Source organism: Bos taurus, chromosome 14 (assembly GCF_002263795.3).
Source record: "Bos taurus isolate L1 Dominette 01449 registration number 42190680 breed Hereford chromosome 14, ARS-UCD2.0, whole genome shotgun sequence".
Taxonomy (NCBI): domain Eukaryota; kingdom Metazoa; phylum Chordata; class Mammalia; order Artiodactyla; family Bovidae; genus Bos; species Bos taurus.
The window spans coordinates 34064243-34080929 of record NC_037341.1 but is presented as its reverse complement, the minus strand read 5'-3'; the positions used below and the strand labels follow the sequence as shown (position 1 = coordinate 34080929).

The 16687-nt window shown below is 38.3% G+C and overlaps 1 protein-coding gene across 11 annotated transcripts in view; it reads left to right on the top strand.

Annotated features, from left to right (window-relative positions):
• NCOA2 (nuclear receptor coactivator 2) overlaps positions 1 to 16687 on the top strand; it is a 285109-nt gene that overhangs the window by 39050 nt on the left and 229372 nt on the right. The window contains exon 3 of one of the 11 annotated variants that reach the window (XM_059874430.1): positions 1 to 16687. This exon is cut by the window's left edge and continues 36962 nt beyond it; it is cut by the window's right edge and continues 17843 nt beyond it. The exons of the other annotated variants lie outside the window; for them this stretch is intronic. The gene's annotated coding sequence lies outside the window, so the exon portion shown is untranslated. 11 annotated transcript variants of the gene reach the window in all.

Here is a 16687-nt window from a genome sequence, read left to right as displayed (position 1 = left end):
TTTATGAATCTTTAGCATATTAAGGTAGAGAAGGCAATGGCAACCCACTCCAGTACTCTGCCTGGCAAATCCCATGGACAGAGGAGCCTGGTAGGCTGCAGTCCATGGAGTCGCTAAGGACTGAGTGACTTCAATTTCGCTTTTTACTTTCATGCATTGGAGAAGGAAATGGCAACCCACTCCAGTATTCTTGCCTGGAGAATCCCAGGGACGGCGCAGCCTGGTGGGCTGCCGTCTATGGGGTCGCTCGGAGTTGGACACGACTAAACCGACTTAGCAGCAGCAGCAGTAAGTTTCCCCAAGCTATCGTTCCAAGTAACTTAAAAAAAAAAAAAAAGCTTATTTATTTGTCTTAGTTGTGGCATGTGGGATCTTGTTCCCTGACCAGGGATCAAACCCAGGCCCCCTGCATTGGGAACACAGAGTCTTAGCCCCAAGACCCCCAGGGAAACCCCCCAAGTAACTTAAAAAAAATGGCCGCTGAATTTCATAGGGTGGTGTTTCTTGTTTTCCAAATCTTATTTACAGACATGTACTCATGCAGGTAATGGAAATACAATTCTGAATCAAGTGCTTAGGGAAAAAGCCTTGCAATTGAGAATTAAAACAGTTTTTGTTGTTTTTTTTTCCTTCCCTTACCAGAGCCCTTGAGTATTGGACTAAATATTTCAGTCTTGAGCCCTTTCTGAATAGTCAGTTGTGACTAAGGTCATATTAGAGGTAGTTCACATGGAAACACTGAGTATCCTTAACGTTGTTATTTCTTAGATTCATAGTTTGTGTTAGGTGCTGTGTGACTCCAGTGTAGATGCTCGGTAACTCCAGTCCCGAAGTGTTCCCTGCATCCCTTCGCTGCTTTAAAACAGCTACTTTAACTAGCCTCTGTCCTCTCTCCATGTCCTTCACTTTTCTACCACTTCTTTCCCTCAAATGCACCACACGAGCGCTGTGGTGGCACGAGGGCTCTCATGGGGCTTTGGGGAGCTGCACAGATTCCGCGTGGAGACCTGGAGTGGAGCCTGTGGCTTTCGAGGGAAGGCGGTGTAGAGAATGACGGTGCTGGTAGGAAGCCCCCTGACTCAGGTTTGGGGAGCTGTTACTTAAAGCTCCCCCTGTTCACCTCCCCGGTGCGGACTTGCGTTGATTCAGATCAGTGTTTATTCATTTTATTCCTGCCCTTCCCTGTACCTCACCCTCCATCTTTTACCAAAATGAATGGTGATGGTTAAGGGATCTTTCACCGAAAATGATTTTGTTGGCTAATTAATATCTTTCTGTATGTTTTTATTTATCTTCTTTTATGGTCAGATTTACTAATTTTCCCCTTTGCTTGTCTCCCTTTACATTTGCGAAAGAAAATTTAGAGAACTGCTCTGCCACCAATACGGGTTTCTGGAGGCAGAAATAACATTGGAATCTGTAGTGTTGAATGCTTGAAAGGCATTTAAAAACATTTATGTCTGACCATATTGGAAAAAATATGAAAGAGAATATATGTATAACTGAGTCACTTTGCTGCACAGCAGAAATTAACACACATTGTAAATCAGCTGTATGTCAGTAAAATTTTTTTTAAATGTCTAATTGACAATGGATGGGCACCATGGAAGATACAGGATTTAATTGTTAACGTTCTAAAAGTCCATAGATGAGGGGGTTCCTGTGAAAGAATACTCTGTGGGCTAAAAAAGAACAGTGTGCTATATAATTTGGTTCTGAATTAGATGATTTAGAAATGATACAGATATTCAGAGAAAGGAACAAATATGATTGACTTTATGTAGAGATTCCTTGTTTCCAACTAGAACAGGACTTTATTCTTTGGACTTATGATTTACAGTGTTATCTGTTTTATATGGCTTCCGTGGTGACTCAGATGGTAAAAAAAATCTGCCTGCAATGCAGGAGACTCAGGATCGATCCCTGGGTCAGGAAGATACCTTGGAGAAGGGAATGGCTACCCACTCCAGTGTTCTTGCCTGGAGAATCCCATGGACAGAGGATCCTAGCAGACTATAGTCCCTAGGGTCACAACAACTGAGGAAACAATTGTTTTGTAAAGTCATCTGTGATACAGATTGATGGTACAATCCAGCATGTTATGTCCAATCCATAAACATTCATTGGATTGAAGTGAACATATTTTTCTGTATCAGTTATTCTCTTTCCCCATTGGATAACTGTTTGCCTCAAATGAGATACCTTAAAATGGAAAAAAACTAGAAAGGTCTGTGGTAGAGAACCACATCGTTCAGCCATTGTACTGAAACTCCAGATGGGCATCAAACACTGGTGACCACATCAGAGCACACAAACAGAAGGGAGCTTCCCTACCTCAGAATTCCTACGCCGATAGGCACGGACTCCAAACAAAGCTGTTTATTTTATAGAATCTTCCATTAGAAGGTAGAATATTGCCTTGCTCCTTCTGTTTTTTGGTATAAAACTGTTCTTTAAGTGTTGTGGGGTAATGAATAATAGAGTGGTCAACAGAGTTTTAGCTGTGCTGTCAGACAAATAGGGTTTTTCATTTATGGCCCTGTGACAATAATCATCTATGGGATTAGCACACGGACTTGAAAGTTCACATGTTCCTTGTTTACAGCTCGAGAGAGTACAACTCTTAATTAGCATTTTTACACTTCAGCATTTATGGACTTTAGTATATACCATCTGCTTTAGTTCTCCAAGGTCCCCTTGACTCTCTGTTTTGCTGTTTCCAATTCACTGCATTTTCTCTCCAAAAAATTATAATTTTCCTTTTAAAGTCAGAATTGCTGTTATCTTCAAATTAAAGTTGATTAAACATTTCCCCGTGTATTTCATGTTTTTTTGCTCATATGTTTCTTCTCTCCCCTCCCCTTCCCACTCTGTGTACTGTATTTGAGAGATGAGTTAAGTTGGCTCTCAGTCTTAAGTGTAAAACTTGAAAGCTTTAAGTGATGACTTTTCCCCAGTGATCTGAGATTGGCAGCTGAGGTAATGTTCTGTCCATCTGTATTTTTCCTGGTCATAGAGACTTGAGTTACATCTGCTGTGCGCTTCACACAGCAGCATCCTTTCCCGTTAGCATTTTTGTACCATTCTTTAAGTCTTCTCTATTTATGTTTTGCCAGTGTTGGATCCAGCAGGATTGCATGTAGTATTCAAGTGATGGGAAAAAGTTTTATAATAAGGTAAAGAGTACCTTTTTTTCCAGTACACTCCTCATAATGGCCAGTATTTTCTTGATATCATATTGAACATTTAAAAAATTTATATATTACATGCAGAACAATCCATTTAAAAATGTCCAATTCTATGTGTTTTGGCAAATATATATAGACAGATATAGTCACGTAGGGGCTTCCCCAGTGGCGCTAGTGGTGAAGAACCCGCCTGCCAATGCAGGAGACGTAAGAGACGCAGGTTTGATCCTTGGGTTGGGAAAATCCCCTGGAGAAGGCATGGCAACCCACTGCAGTATTCTTGCCTGGAGAATCCCCATGGACAGAGGAGCCTGGTGGGCTACAGTCCATAGGGTTGCAAAGAGTCATACATCACTGATGTGACTTGACACGTCACATAACTACTATATATAGAACAGTTCTATTCCACCCCCCCTCCAAATTTTACGGTGCTCTTTTTAGGCAACTTCAGCCATCACACTTAGCGCCTCACAAGCCCTGATCTGTTGCTGTAGTTTTCACCTCTTCTAGAATGTCACAGAAATGAAGTCTCACAGCTTTGTGGGTCTGGCTGTTGTGGTATCAGTTCATTCCTTTTTATTGTTGATAATATTCTGTAGTATGTTGTGTCACAGTTTATTTATCCACTCACTTAAAAGACATGTGGGTTGTTTCCAGGTTCTGGCAGTTATGAATAAGACTGCTGTAAACTTTTGCCTACAGATCATATGAACATAACTTTTATTTTCTCATAGATAAATATCATGAGCTTATGTATTATGTGCATATATTCTTTGGTGAAGAGCCTATTTAAATCTTTTACTTATTAAAAAAATGTTTTGTTTTGTAGTTTCGAGAGTTCTTTCCATATTCTGGTCAGAAGTCTTATCAGATGTGCTGATTTGTAAATATTTCCTACCAGGATGTGTTGTGTTTGTTTGTTTTTTTTTTTGTCTTTTTGTAAGTAAAGTTTTATTGGAAAACATCTAGCTTCATTTGTTTACATGATTATCTACAGCTGCTTTGCACTACAATGGCAGAGTTGGAGTATTTTTCAGAGCATCATTTTGCAGGACAGTGACAGGGTTGACAGAGCCCTTGTGGCCCATGAACCCTAAAATATTTACCATCTGATATTTTTACAGGAACAAGTTGCCTCCTCCTGTCCTAAAGCTCCCCTTTGACATATGTTCTACCCTCCCCCACTATATTTTCTTCATCTTTAAATTCTTTTATGCTTACGTCCTCTTTGCCTATGTGGCATTCTTTTTTTTTTTTTTTAAATTTATTTTTTTATTGAAGGATAGTTGCTTTATAGAATTTTGTTTTCTGTCAAACCTCAACATGAATCAGCCATAGATATACATATATCCTTTCCCTTTTGAACCTCCTTCCCATTTCCCTCCCCATCCCACCCCTCTAGATTGATACAGAGCCCCTGTTTGAGTTTCCTGAGCCATATAGCAAATTCCTGTTGGCTGTCTATTCAGAATGTGTTTTGTTTTTTCATTTATCAATTTTTCTTTGATACATTGTTCTGAGCATTGATCTTAGTACCATACCAAAAACAAGCTTTTAAAAAGGCATCTACATAGTTTGTGTGCATTAATGTCTGCGTATGGTTTTGATTATCCTGTTGTTTTCCTTCTTTTCTTTAACTTTGCCCTTCCTCCCTTCATCTCCCCCAACACGCACGCACACACACACACACACACACACACGTGCGTACACACACCTTTCCTTATTTATTTTTAAATTAGGTCCTTTAGGACAATACAGTAAATATCTCTGCTTCCCCCAAAAATCAATCCTGTCACACTTAACATTTAACAGACTTTGAAACAATGCAGCTGTATAGGGGAAATGAATTCTGTTCTCTGTCAAAGTTGGAAAGGACTGCTTGTTTTAACAGCTACTGAAGATGGAAGCATTTACGCCATGGTCATATAGCTTGTCAAAACTGGGTATGTTCCTGTGTTTAAAATATTTGGGATTTTCCAAACGTTACCATTTCCTCTTGATCCTTCTTAAGGAGGGCTTGGTTTCTGATTACAGTTAACCCCTACTTCACTGTTAAAACTGCCACTGAATAGACTTAAAATATGTAGTCCCTTTAGAAAAATGATTAAACTGCTTACAAGTGTTGGCATTCCATTTGTGAATGGTACACATTTAGAAACATTTTGCATCCGTGATAGGTGATATGTCAAAAAGTCCTCATTTTTCCTCATTAAAGTGCTAGAATTTATGTATACACATCTAAATGAATTAGAATTTCACCAACGTAATTAAATTTTCCCAGTTTTCATTGTAAATGCATGCTCTGTGGAGACATAGTTTTGTTATGAAGAAGCTAATGTTAAAATTGATAAGAGATGAGGATCAGCATACTTCCGTTTAACAATGCAGAGTTATTAGCATGGGTGGCTTTGGGCATAGACTTTTAATTTCATTTTATGAAGTTTTTTTTTTTTTTTTTAATTTGGCCTTTGAAAAAAGTTTTTGTTATTTAAGTGATGTGTTTGGCCAAAGACCATATTAGAATCAGTATTTTTAAAATAACATTTTAAATAATAGAAATATTTCAACTCTCTGATTATGTGGAAATAAATTTTTGTGTTAACTTTGGCTTTTAAACAGGTTTGTTACAAGAAAATCTCTTGGTGGGTTGAAATAACCATGAACATAAAATCTTCCATTGACCTCTTTTTAAAGTCTCATGTACTGTAATTAACAACCCTTTAAATATAAGGGTGCTGTTTGTATTGCTAGTTAAATTCATAGTTAAGACTTGTAGGGCAGCATTTATGTGTTGTTTTGTCTTGACTTTAATAACTTGAAAGGTGATATGAAGGTATAAATAGTGAATTTTCATTAAAATATACTGGAAAAATACATGCTGTATTCTGATACATTTAGCTAATAACTAACTTGTCTAAAAACTAAACATATGGCTTTAAATGACAACTCGTCTTATTTCCCTTGCCATCATTACTGTTTTACTCTAGGCTTTGTGATTTATCTGTTGACACTAATTTGACTTTAGAGGCATTTAAAATGTACTGAAAAATGTGCTTGATTACATCTGGTAGATTTTATGTAGCGTAGAATATTGATACACTCCAAATAAAAAATAATTTAACTGTGTTTATTATAGTTAATGCAGAGTAGGGTGAACTTTGGGCTTCGCTGGTGGCTCGGTGGTAAAGAATCACCTCCCAGCGCAAGATGCATGAGTTCAGTCCTTGGATTGGGAAGATCCCCTGGAGAAGGAAATGGCAACCCACTCCGGTATTCTTGTCTGGGAAGTTGCATGGACCGAGGAGCCTGGCAGACTATAGATCTTGGGGTTGCAAAAAAGTCAGACATACCTGGCAACTCAACAACAACAACAACAACAGCAACAGAGGGATAACTTCAACATATGTGTCCTAGAGTTTTTATGTCTACTTTTCTTTCCGAATAGATTATAGCAAAATTTGTTTCAGCAAAATAAAAGTTTAGTCTAGGAAAAGAAGGACGCATAACAGAGATAACAGGAACGGAGAGAGAAAAGGACTATAGAATGAGACAAAATGATTCACACAGAAAATAAAGTTTTAGGGCAGGGTATATGTATTTTAAATGCAAATAAAATATAGAATGATATGCACAATGTTGATTAGAAGGAAACCATTTCTATCTAGTTCCAAAAGATTTTTGTTAGCCCAGAAGGAAACTCTGTATCCATTAAAAGCTGCTCCCATTTCCCTGTCTTGGCAGCCCCTGCAAACACCAGTCTTTGTTCTGTCTCTCTGAATTTACCTTGCCTGGACATTTCATTATAAAAGGAATCAGACAATATGTGACCTTTTATGTCTGGTCTCTTTTGCTTAGCACAGTATTTTCAAGCTTCTTCCATGCTGTAGCATGCATTAGTAGTTAATCTTTTTCACAGCTAAATAATATTCTATCATTTGAGTATACCATAATTTGCTTACCCATTCTTCCATCAGTAGACATTTGGGCTGTTTCTACCTTTTGTCTATTTTGAATAGTGCTGCTATGAACATGTGTGTGTACGTGTATTTGTTTGAGTACCTGTTTTTACTTCTTTGGGATACATACCTAGAAGTGGGATTGATGGGTCCTGTTGTAATTCTGTGTTAGCTCTGAGGAGCTGCCCACTGTTTTCCACAGTGGCTGCATCATTTTATAGTCCCAGTAGCAATGCAGCTAGCTTCCTATTTCCTTACATCCTCACTGACATGATATCTGTTTTTATGATTGTAGCCATCTTCGTGGGTATGAAGTGATACCTTGTTGTGGTTTTGACTTGAATTTTCCTAACAACCAGTGAGGAGAAGGCAATGGCACCCCACTCCAGTACTCTTGCCTGGAAAATCCCATGAACTGAGGAGCCTAGAAGGCTGCAGTCCATGGGGTCGCTGAGGGTCGGACACGACTGAGCGACTTCACTTTCACTTTTCACTTTCCTGCATTGGAGAAGGAAATGGCAACCCACTCCAGTGTTCTTGCCTGGAGAATCCCAGGGAGGGAGGAGCCTGGTGGGCTGCCGTCTACGGGGTCGCACAGAGTCAGACACGACTGAAGTGACTTAGCAACAACCAGTGATGTTGAACATCTTATCGTATGCTTGTTGGCCTCTTGTATAGCTTCTTTGAAGAAATATCTGTTCAACTCCTTTGCTGTTTTTCTTTTGAGAAGTCACATGGCATGTGGGATGTTAGTTTCCCGGCCAGGGATTGAACCGTGTTTCTACAGTCGAGTCTTAACCACTGGACTGCCAAGGAAGTCCCAGCTGATTTTTTAATAGGGTTGTTTGTCTTTTTGTTGTTGAATTATAAAGTTCTTTATTTTAGATTCTAGACCCTTATCAACTATATGATTTGCAAATATTTTTCTCCAGTTCTGTAGTCTTTTCATTTTCTTGGTTAAATCCTTTGATGCACAAGCATTTTGAATTTTGATAAAGTCCAATTTATCTATTTTTGCTTTTATTTTTAGTGCCAAATCCAAGGCCACAAAGATTTACTGCTATATTTTCTTCTAAGAGTTTCATGGTTTAGTTCCTTTTAAAAAAACTATATTTATTTATTTATTGGGCTGCATCAGATTTTAGTTGTGGCCTGTGGGATCTAGTTCCCTGACCAGGGATTAAATGTGGGCCCCCTGCATTGGAAGTCTTATCACTGGACCACCAGGAAAGTCCCATGGTTTGAGTTCTTATATTTAGGTTGTTGATTCATTTTAGTTAATCTTTGTATATGGTGTGAATAGGTGTTCAGTTTCATTGTTTTGCATGTGGATATCCAATTGCCTTTTGTCCCAGCACTATTGATAATTGTTGAATAGACTGTTCTTTCTTTTGAAATTGGGAATTGTGAGTCCTTTAACTTTGTTCTTCTTTTTCCAATATTGTTTTGGCTCTTTGGAGCCCCTTGGGATTTCAAATATGTTGAAGGTTGGTTTTTCCAGTGGCAAAAAACAGCTATTGGAAATCAAATCATTAGAGTCATTAGGCTAATATTGCCATTTTAACAATATTAATCTTCCAGTCCATGAACATAGGATGTTTTTCTATCTATTTAGGTCTTTACATAGAGAATAGACTTACGGATATGGGGAGAAGGGAGGAGAGGGTGAGATGTATGGAAAGAGTAACATGGTAACTTACATTACCATATGTAAAATAGATAGCCAACAGGAATTTGCTGCATGGCTCAGGAAACTCAAACAGGGGCTCTGTATCAACCTAGAGGGGTGGGATGGGGAGGGAGATGGGAGGGAGGTTCAAAAGGGAGGGGATATATGTATACCTATGGCTGAGTCATGTTGAGGTTTGACAGAAAACAACAAAATTCTGTAAAGCAATTATCCTTCAATAAAAAAATGAAAAGCAAAGATCGTGAAAAAAAATACATATTTAAACTTTTAATTTCTTTGAGGAGTGCTTTGTAGTTTTCATTGCACAAGTCTTTCACCTGTTTGGTTTAATTTATCCCTTGGTATTTTATTTCAAATGCCATTATAAGTGGAAAATTGTTTCTTAATTTTCTTTTCAGATTGTTCTTTGCTGGTATATGGAAACACAGTTGTTTTCTGTACACTCATCTTGGACTCTAGCAGAAGGGACATGTAAAATAAATTCTGAACGATAGAATTTGATGGCCAAAATAATGTGGGAGAAGCATAGTCCAAACACAGGAAACTCATTGAGCAACGATTTATTAAACTACCTTCTGTTTTGGTGGTAGGGGGGGAAAGAACAGTATTAGGGGGAAAAACATGTGTAACAACTCTAAAAGAGAACATATAGGACAGCAAAATGTAGCGATAGGGCAAAGAAAAGATGAATTTAATCTAGATTTAATGATGTTCCCTGTTTTGTGAAAACAGCTAGCCATTTTAATCGTACCATCAACTATTTGATGTTAAATGAAGTAATGAATGTAACAGTAACGTCAAAAACTGGCAAAGCATTTTAGAAACATAAGGAGAAATGATTACTTCTGTGCTATTGGTTTTTATATCAATTTGTGTATCAGTCAGCTAACAGGGAAATCAGTTTGTTTTTTGAGACTTTGACTTTAAAGGGTTAATCAGCAGTACAGTATGACTTGGGCTTCCCTGGTGGCTCAGAGGGTAAAGCGCCTGCCTGCAATGCGGGAGACCCGGGTTCAGTCCCTGGGTCCGGAAGTTCCCCTGGAGAAGGAAATGGCAATCCACTCCAGTATTCTTGCCTAGAGAATCCCATGGATGGAAGAGCCTGGTGGACTACAGTCCATGGGGTTGCAAAGAGTTGGACACAACTGAGCGAGCTCACTTCACTCACTTCACAGTATGACATACTTGCTTTGGGGAACAAAATTATTTATTTATAATTATTAAACATGCTTCCATATTGAAATACGTAGCGTGCAGAACTCTCTAGCCTTTATTCTTCCCCTTTTCACATTTTAAATCATTGGAACAATAGTTTCTATAATAGAATTTTTTGTAATCCATGATTCTTAGGAGGACAGCTGTTAGGGCTGTGTTTTCTCTCCCTCTTGCTGTAAGAATGACGAGTTAAATGTTTTTGTTTGTGCTCACTACAGGAACGTTTACTGAGAGAAAATAAGAAGTCGACTTTTAAAGAGAGACAAGGACTATAAAATCATTCTCTCCCATAGTCTTTCTAAATTCTGAGAGCTCAAGTAAAAATTATCCTTGTTAATTGTATGTTTAGTCAGAGAAGTGTGAAAACATTTAGCTCCTGTGTAGAAATAGTTTTGTTTAAATACAGTATTCCTCTGCTTCTACCGAAGTAGAGAGAACCACTCAGTCTCAGTCAGGATCACAAAAGAGGTAGCTCAGTTTGAGAAACTTCATGTGTCATTAGATTAATGTTAGTGTGGTATACATGTAGGACAGAAGGATGAAAAAAAATTCCTTATGATGGAAACTGCAAATTTAAGTTCCCCCCATCTTTTTCTGTACCTGATGTCCATACCAGGTTTGGCTGCTGACTCGACTCCAAACTTTTCTGTTGAATTTTGGGTCATGGCCTTAGAAACCTTTTCAGCCTCCTGCTTCAGTCAGGATTTCAGAGTTAGTAGGCGACAGACAACTGTTTGCATCTTATATCAAATGAAAGTTTCAAGAGGGTAGTTGGCTAGTTCTTCATTTTATCCATCCACCTGTCCATAATGCCCAGTGATATCTGACACAAAGTAGAGGCTTGATAAATGTCAAAATAAAGAACAGATATCTGAGAGAACTCTACTCAATACTCTGTAATGTCCTATATGGAAAAGACTCAAAAGAGCTGACTTGTTCAGTTGCTAAGTCATGTCCAACTCTCTGCCACCCCAGCCCACCCCACGGACTTTAGCATGCCAAGGTCCTCTGTCCTTCACTATCTCTCAGAGTTTGCTCAAATTCATGTCCCGTCGGTGATGCCATCCAACTATCTCATCCTCTTTCACCCCCCGCTTTCCTCCTGCTCTCAGTCTTTCCTAGCATCAGGGTCTTTTCCAGTGAGTCAGCTCTTCGTATCAGGTGGCAAATCAGAGTGGTGTCATCTGCATTTCTGAGGCTGTTGATGTTTCTCCTGGCAGTCTTGATTCTAGCTTGTGATTGGGCTTCCCTGGTGGCTCAGAGGGCAAAGAATCTGCCTGCAGTGCAGGAGACCCAGGTTCAATCCTGGGCCAGGAAGATCCCCTGGAGAAAGGCATGGCTACCCACTTCATTATTCTTGGCCTGGAGAATTCCATGGACAGAGGAGACTGGTGGGCTACAATCCATGGGGTCACAAAGAGTCGGACATGACTGAGCGACTAACACTAAAAAAGAGTGGATATATGTAATAGTGATCACTTCACTCTACACCTGAAATTAACCCAACATTGAAAATCAGCTATACTCCAAAATAAAAAAAAGAACAAATATCTGTCTTAGAAAGTATTTGTGAGACAAGCAGGCTTGAAGCCTCTAAACTTTGATTCTTTTGTGTAAGCATCAGAATCTGTTCCCCTTTATGTGGATATTTGCATGTTTTTATTAGCTTAGGTCAGCATAGTCTCCCTTCTGGTTTTGAATACTCTTGCATGTTCTTCATACTGAGCGTGGCTGATCTGGACACGTGCCATACATATGGTTGACATCTTCTAGTAACAGAGAAGTACGTTTGATGGCTTGATCAGTATTCATTTCCCAATACATAACAGCTTAATTTTGTTGAATTTGCATTTAAAACATCATAGACAGTGCGCTAATTACTGTGGTGTCAGTGTGGGTTTAGACAGCTGACAGAGCAAACATTTGAGGGCCAACAGCAGTGCCTGAACACCTTTAATTACAACAGGCTTTCGCCGGCCTCATCTCTCTCAAAATAAATTCATTATATTGGAGCCGTTCAAATCTCGGAGAATAATAAACCATCAACTTCTTCAAAATCCACTCTGCAAGAAGGATAAATGTCTTGTTTAACTCTCGTGTGAGTAAAGTTCTGTTATTTTTTTAAGATAGCTGTTAGGCAAATGTATTTTTCATAGAGGCCTTTAGCATTAAGTAGGGGCTTGTTTTAATTATTATTAATATTAAACTTTTAATAATATTCATGGAAGACATTGCAGTATTTTTCTGGTTGATCTGTTGTTGAAATTTTGTTACTGAAGTTTAGAAACATACAGTTTTAAATTTCATCAAAGATGCAGGTCAAGTGTCCCTATTCCCAGAACTGTTGTATTTAGGATTATGTCACAGTAAAAAAAATTTTTTTTCTTTGCATTTTTTCATGCATTTCAGATGACTGTGTAGTAGTCATAGGATACAGTTATCCTGTGCTAAGACTGCATATTATGTTTACAAAGCATATGTCTTTTGGGGAACATGTTTATTACTGCCTACAGAGGGGAAGAACGCACAGGTCACCTCTGAGTTTCTGTCCCAGCTGCCTTCGGGAAAATCTGTGAGAAGGCATGGGCTTCTTTCTAATTGATTTATAATTGGAAGTGAATTTTGTTCTTTCTAGCTTTTGAGAATAGCTTAAACTAAAGCCATATCAACAAAACATGAAAATAAATGCTTGTAAAATTCAATCATTTATGATTTGGCATTTATAAGTATCATACAGTTATATAGTGATGATATTTAAAAATAACTGTTTATATCATTTTTATAAATACAGTGCCCTTACAGTCAGAAAAGATGAAGATGACATATGTTTTCATATAATTTGTGACTCTTTGTAATTATAATCGAAAACTTTGTCATGCCCTTGGAGAGGGTAGACTGTGCAAATAAAGAGAGTGATTCCTTTTTTTAGAGGAGAAATGGTTTTCTTTCCGATGGTTGCAGAACATGATAGAATCCAGAGCTAAAGTCTTGGCAGGCGTTTCATGCAATTAAGGAGATTAAAAATGAAACTGACTTTAAAGTAGTCCTGTGGTTAAATTACATTTACCATTTTAATAGTTTATAAGGGTTAGTTTATTTATAAGACATAGCGAAAGGTCTTACTGAAGAGTTAAGATGTATACAGAGGAATCAATTAGAGGACAGTGTGCAAGGTTGCATAATCAAGTGTACTTCAGTGGTGCAAGTCAGAGCATAATTGCCTTAGAATTTTAGACAAAGCAGATATCAAGGTTAGCTGCTGTTGATAGTGATTTTTTTTTTTTTGTAAGATGTGGACAATGTGTAGCATAGTGGAAAGAGATCCCACTGATGGAGGAGCAGTTGTGAGCTAGTGTAAGTTCTGTGATTAAGGACATTTATGACTTTGGTCAAATCACTTAAGTCTCTAAACCTAGAGAGTTTTTTAAATGTGTAACACTGTTTTCATTTCTAAATTGTTTCCCATTCATTATGCTAAAAAAAGATTTACTGGACTAAAATTTAAGAGTTTGGTTTATCTAAACTCTGTTTAAGGATGGTTTAGATCCTTTTAAACACCCAAGTTTATTGTATATTGTCACCCTGCTTATGGCAGAAGGTGAAGAGGAACTAAAAAGCCTCTTGATGAAAGTGAAAGAGGAGAGTGAAAAAGTTGGCTTAAAGCTCAACATTCAGAAAATGAAGGTCATGGCATCTGGTCCCATCACTTCATGGGAAATAGATGGGGAAACAGTGGAAACAGTGTCAGACTTTATTTTGGGGGGCTCCAAAATCACTGCAGATGGTGATTGCAGCCATGAAATTAAAAGATGGTTACTCCTTGGAAGAAAAGTTATGACCAACCTAGATAGCATATTCAAAAGCAGAGACATCACTTTGCCAATAAAGGTCTGTCTAGTCAAGGCTATAGTTTTTCCAGTGGTCATGTATGGGTGTGAGAGTCGGACTGTGAAGAAGGCTGAGCGCCGAAGAATTGATGCTTTTGAACTGTGGTGTTGGAGAAGACTCTTGAGAGTCCCTTGGACTGCAAGGAGATCTAACCAGTCCATCCTAAAGGAGATCAGTCCTGGGTGTTCATTGGAAGGACTGATGCTAAAGCTGAAACTCCAATATTTTGGCCACCTCATGCGAAAAGTTGACTCATTGGAAAAGACCCTGATGCTGGGAGGGATTGGGGGCAGGAGGAGACGGGGATGCCAGAGAATGAGATGGCTAGATGGCATCACTGACTTGATGGACGTGAGTCTGAGTGAACTCCAGGAGTTGGTGATGGACAGGGAAGCTTGGCATGCTGCGATTCATGGGGTCGCAAAGAGTCAGTCAGACACGACTGAGCGACTGAACTGAACTGAACTGAAACACCCAAGTTGGTTGGTTTTTCTAAGTATGTTTCCTTTGATGGTAATAGACTATCACTGGGATAACTTTAAATCAGATTGCTGTAGTTAATTTATTAAAAAGTATTTGTAAAGTAAAATTTAATAGTTTGGCTCTAACAAACAAATATTTTCAAAGAAGAAAAAGTTTGATGCTCTTAAAAGTAGTGGATCATTAAATATGCTGCTGCTGCTGCTGCTAAGTCACTTCAGTCGTGTCTGACTCTGTGCAACCCCATAGACGGCAGCCCACCAGGCTTCCCCGTCCCTGGGATTCTCCAGGCAAGAACACTGGAGTGGGTTGCCATTTCCTTCTCCAATGTATGAAAGTGAAAAGTGAAAGTGAAGTCACTCAGTTGTGTCCGAATCTCAGCGACCCCATGGACTGCAGCCCACCAGGCTCCTCCATCCATGGGATTTTCCTGGCAAGAGTACTAGGGTGGTGGTGCCATCGCCTTCTCTGTCATTAAATATGAGAACATATTAAAGTGTAGGGTGGTTTGAATGATCTGTTATAACACTACTAGGCATAGTAGCAAAATAAGTCTTAATGGGTATTATCTGTTGTAAATACTTTATTTATAAAGAATGGCCAGATTGAGTCAGAAGCGAAAGTGGAGATTTGGTTTGGTCAGCCTATTTTATAGGACAGTGTTTTGCAGATTGGGGAGTGTGACCTGTAAATGGATTCTAGAATTTATTCGGAGCATTAAGAAAAGTGTGATAGATCATTGTATATCACGTGTAGTAATGGTAAGTACTGAAACTTTGGTTTCAGTTGTGTGTATTCTGGAGAAGGAAACCCACTCCAGTACTCTTGCCTGGAGAATCCCTTGGACAGAGGAGCCTGGTGGGCTACAGTCCATGGGGTCGCAGCATTGGACATGACTGAGTGACTTACACATACACACACACACACATTGTGTGTATTGGTTCATAATATAAAAGGTATTTCTTAACTTCTCTCCTTCCATCCTGAACAGTTAACACAACACATACGGCCTTCAGGGTAGTAGTAGGCAGTCAATAACTTGTCTAGCTGCACACAATTTAATTTACTAAATCTAGATAGGAAAAACCTCTAAATAAATTCAGAAGAACTTCTCATGCAAAATTTTGTTAGGAAAATTGATAGGACTCACATGTTGTGTTGGAATTGTTCTGTTTCTTGCTGTGACCTCCTTGGACGTAGGGGCTGTGTGTCGTGTAACTTTATATCAACGTGTAGGCTAGGAAGAGCATCCATCTCAAAGTCAGAAAGACCTTTTGAAAGAGTTCCAATTCTGACTCTTGCCGCATATAAACTTTGGGATATTGGGCAATTTTTTTCCTGCACTCTGGGCTTCACCTTCCCCATTAAAAAAAAAAGAATAGTACTTATGATTAAATGAATTATCACTGCACTCTAAACACCAAGTACTTTGCCTGGACTATAGTAGATTCTTAGTAAGTATTTATTAAGTTAATTAAAAGTATATAGAAACATTATTGAATACTAGTGCTTATTTTAAAATCTGTTTTGAGTATCTTGGAAAAGTATGAAATATAATTGGATCCCATGCAAAAGCAGAAATTTTCATGACCTTTTGAAAACTTAGAAGCCCTGATTATAGAAGATAGCTTTTTTAAAAAACAAAAATCAAACATTGCTCTGTTAGTGTAATGTGCAAGATGTAAATTAGAAATTAAGTGGGCCAAATTCAAATCAAAAAGTTACTTGTAAACATTAAAAATGAACTCAGACAAATCCTCTCCAGTCAAAAAACCCAGGTAAAGATTCATTAGTAATTTTTGGAACTGGCTGATAGTCATGTGTAAATTATATACTAAGGGATGAAAAAATAGGGACATGTATACATGGAATCTTTATCTAAAATTTAGTTTAAAATCAGAAATAGAAGTGTTGAAAAACTAGAATATTCTTGGCTTAATTTGGAGAGAACAAATGAGGAGAGTTATGAAGCTGTTGGCTGGAATGTATAACCTGTTACCCTTTATTCCAGTTATGTTAATGTAAAGATAGATTGTCAGTATATGTCCCCTTACAAGAAAATTTGAAGAAGTGTAGCAGGAGAGCATGTGTCAGCTAGTCTCACTGTATTTTAATATTCTGGGATTTGGAACAAAAATATTGAGCCTGGTTTTACAATAGAAAAGCCTGCCTGATTGGCAAACTGGAGTTATTTTAGGGGATTATTGGAGTACTTTCATGAGAGAGAGTGAAAATAATTTATGTAAATTTTATAAAGCCTTTCAAGGTTC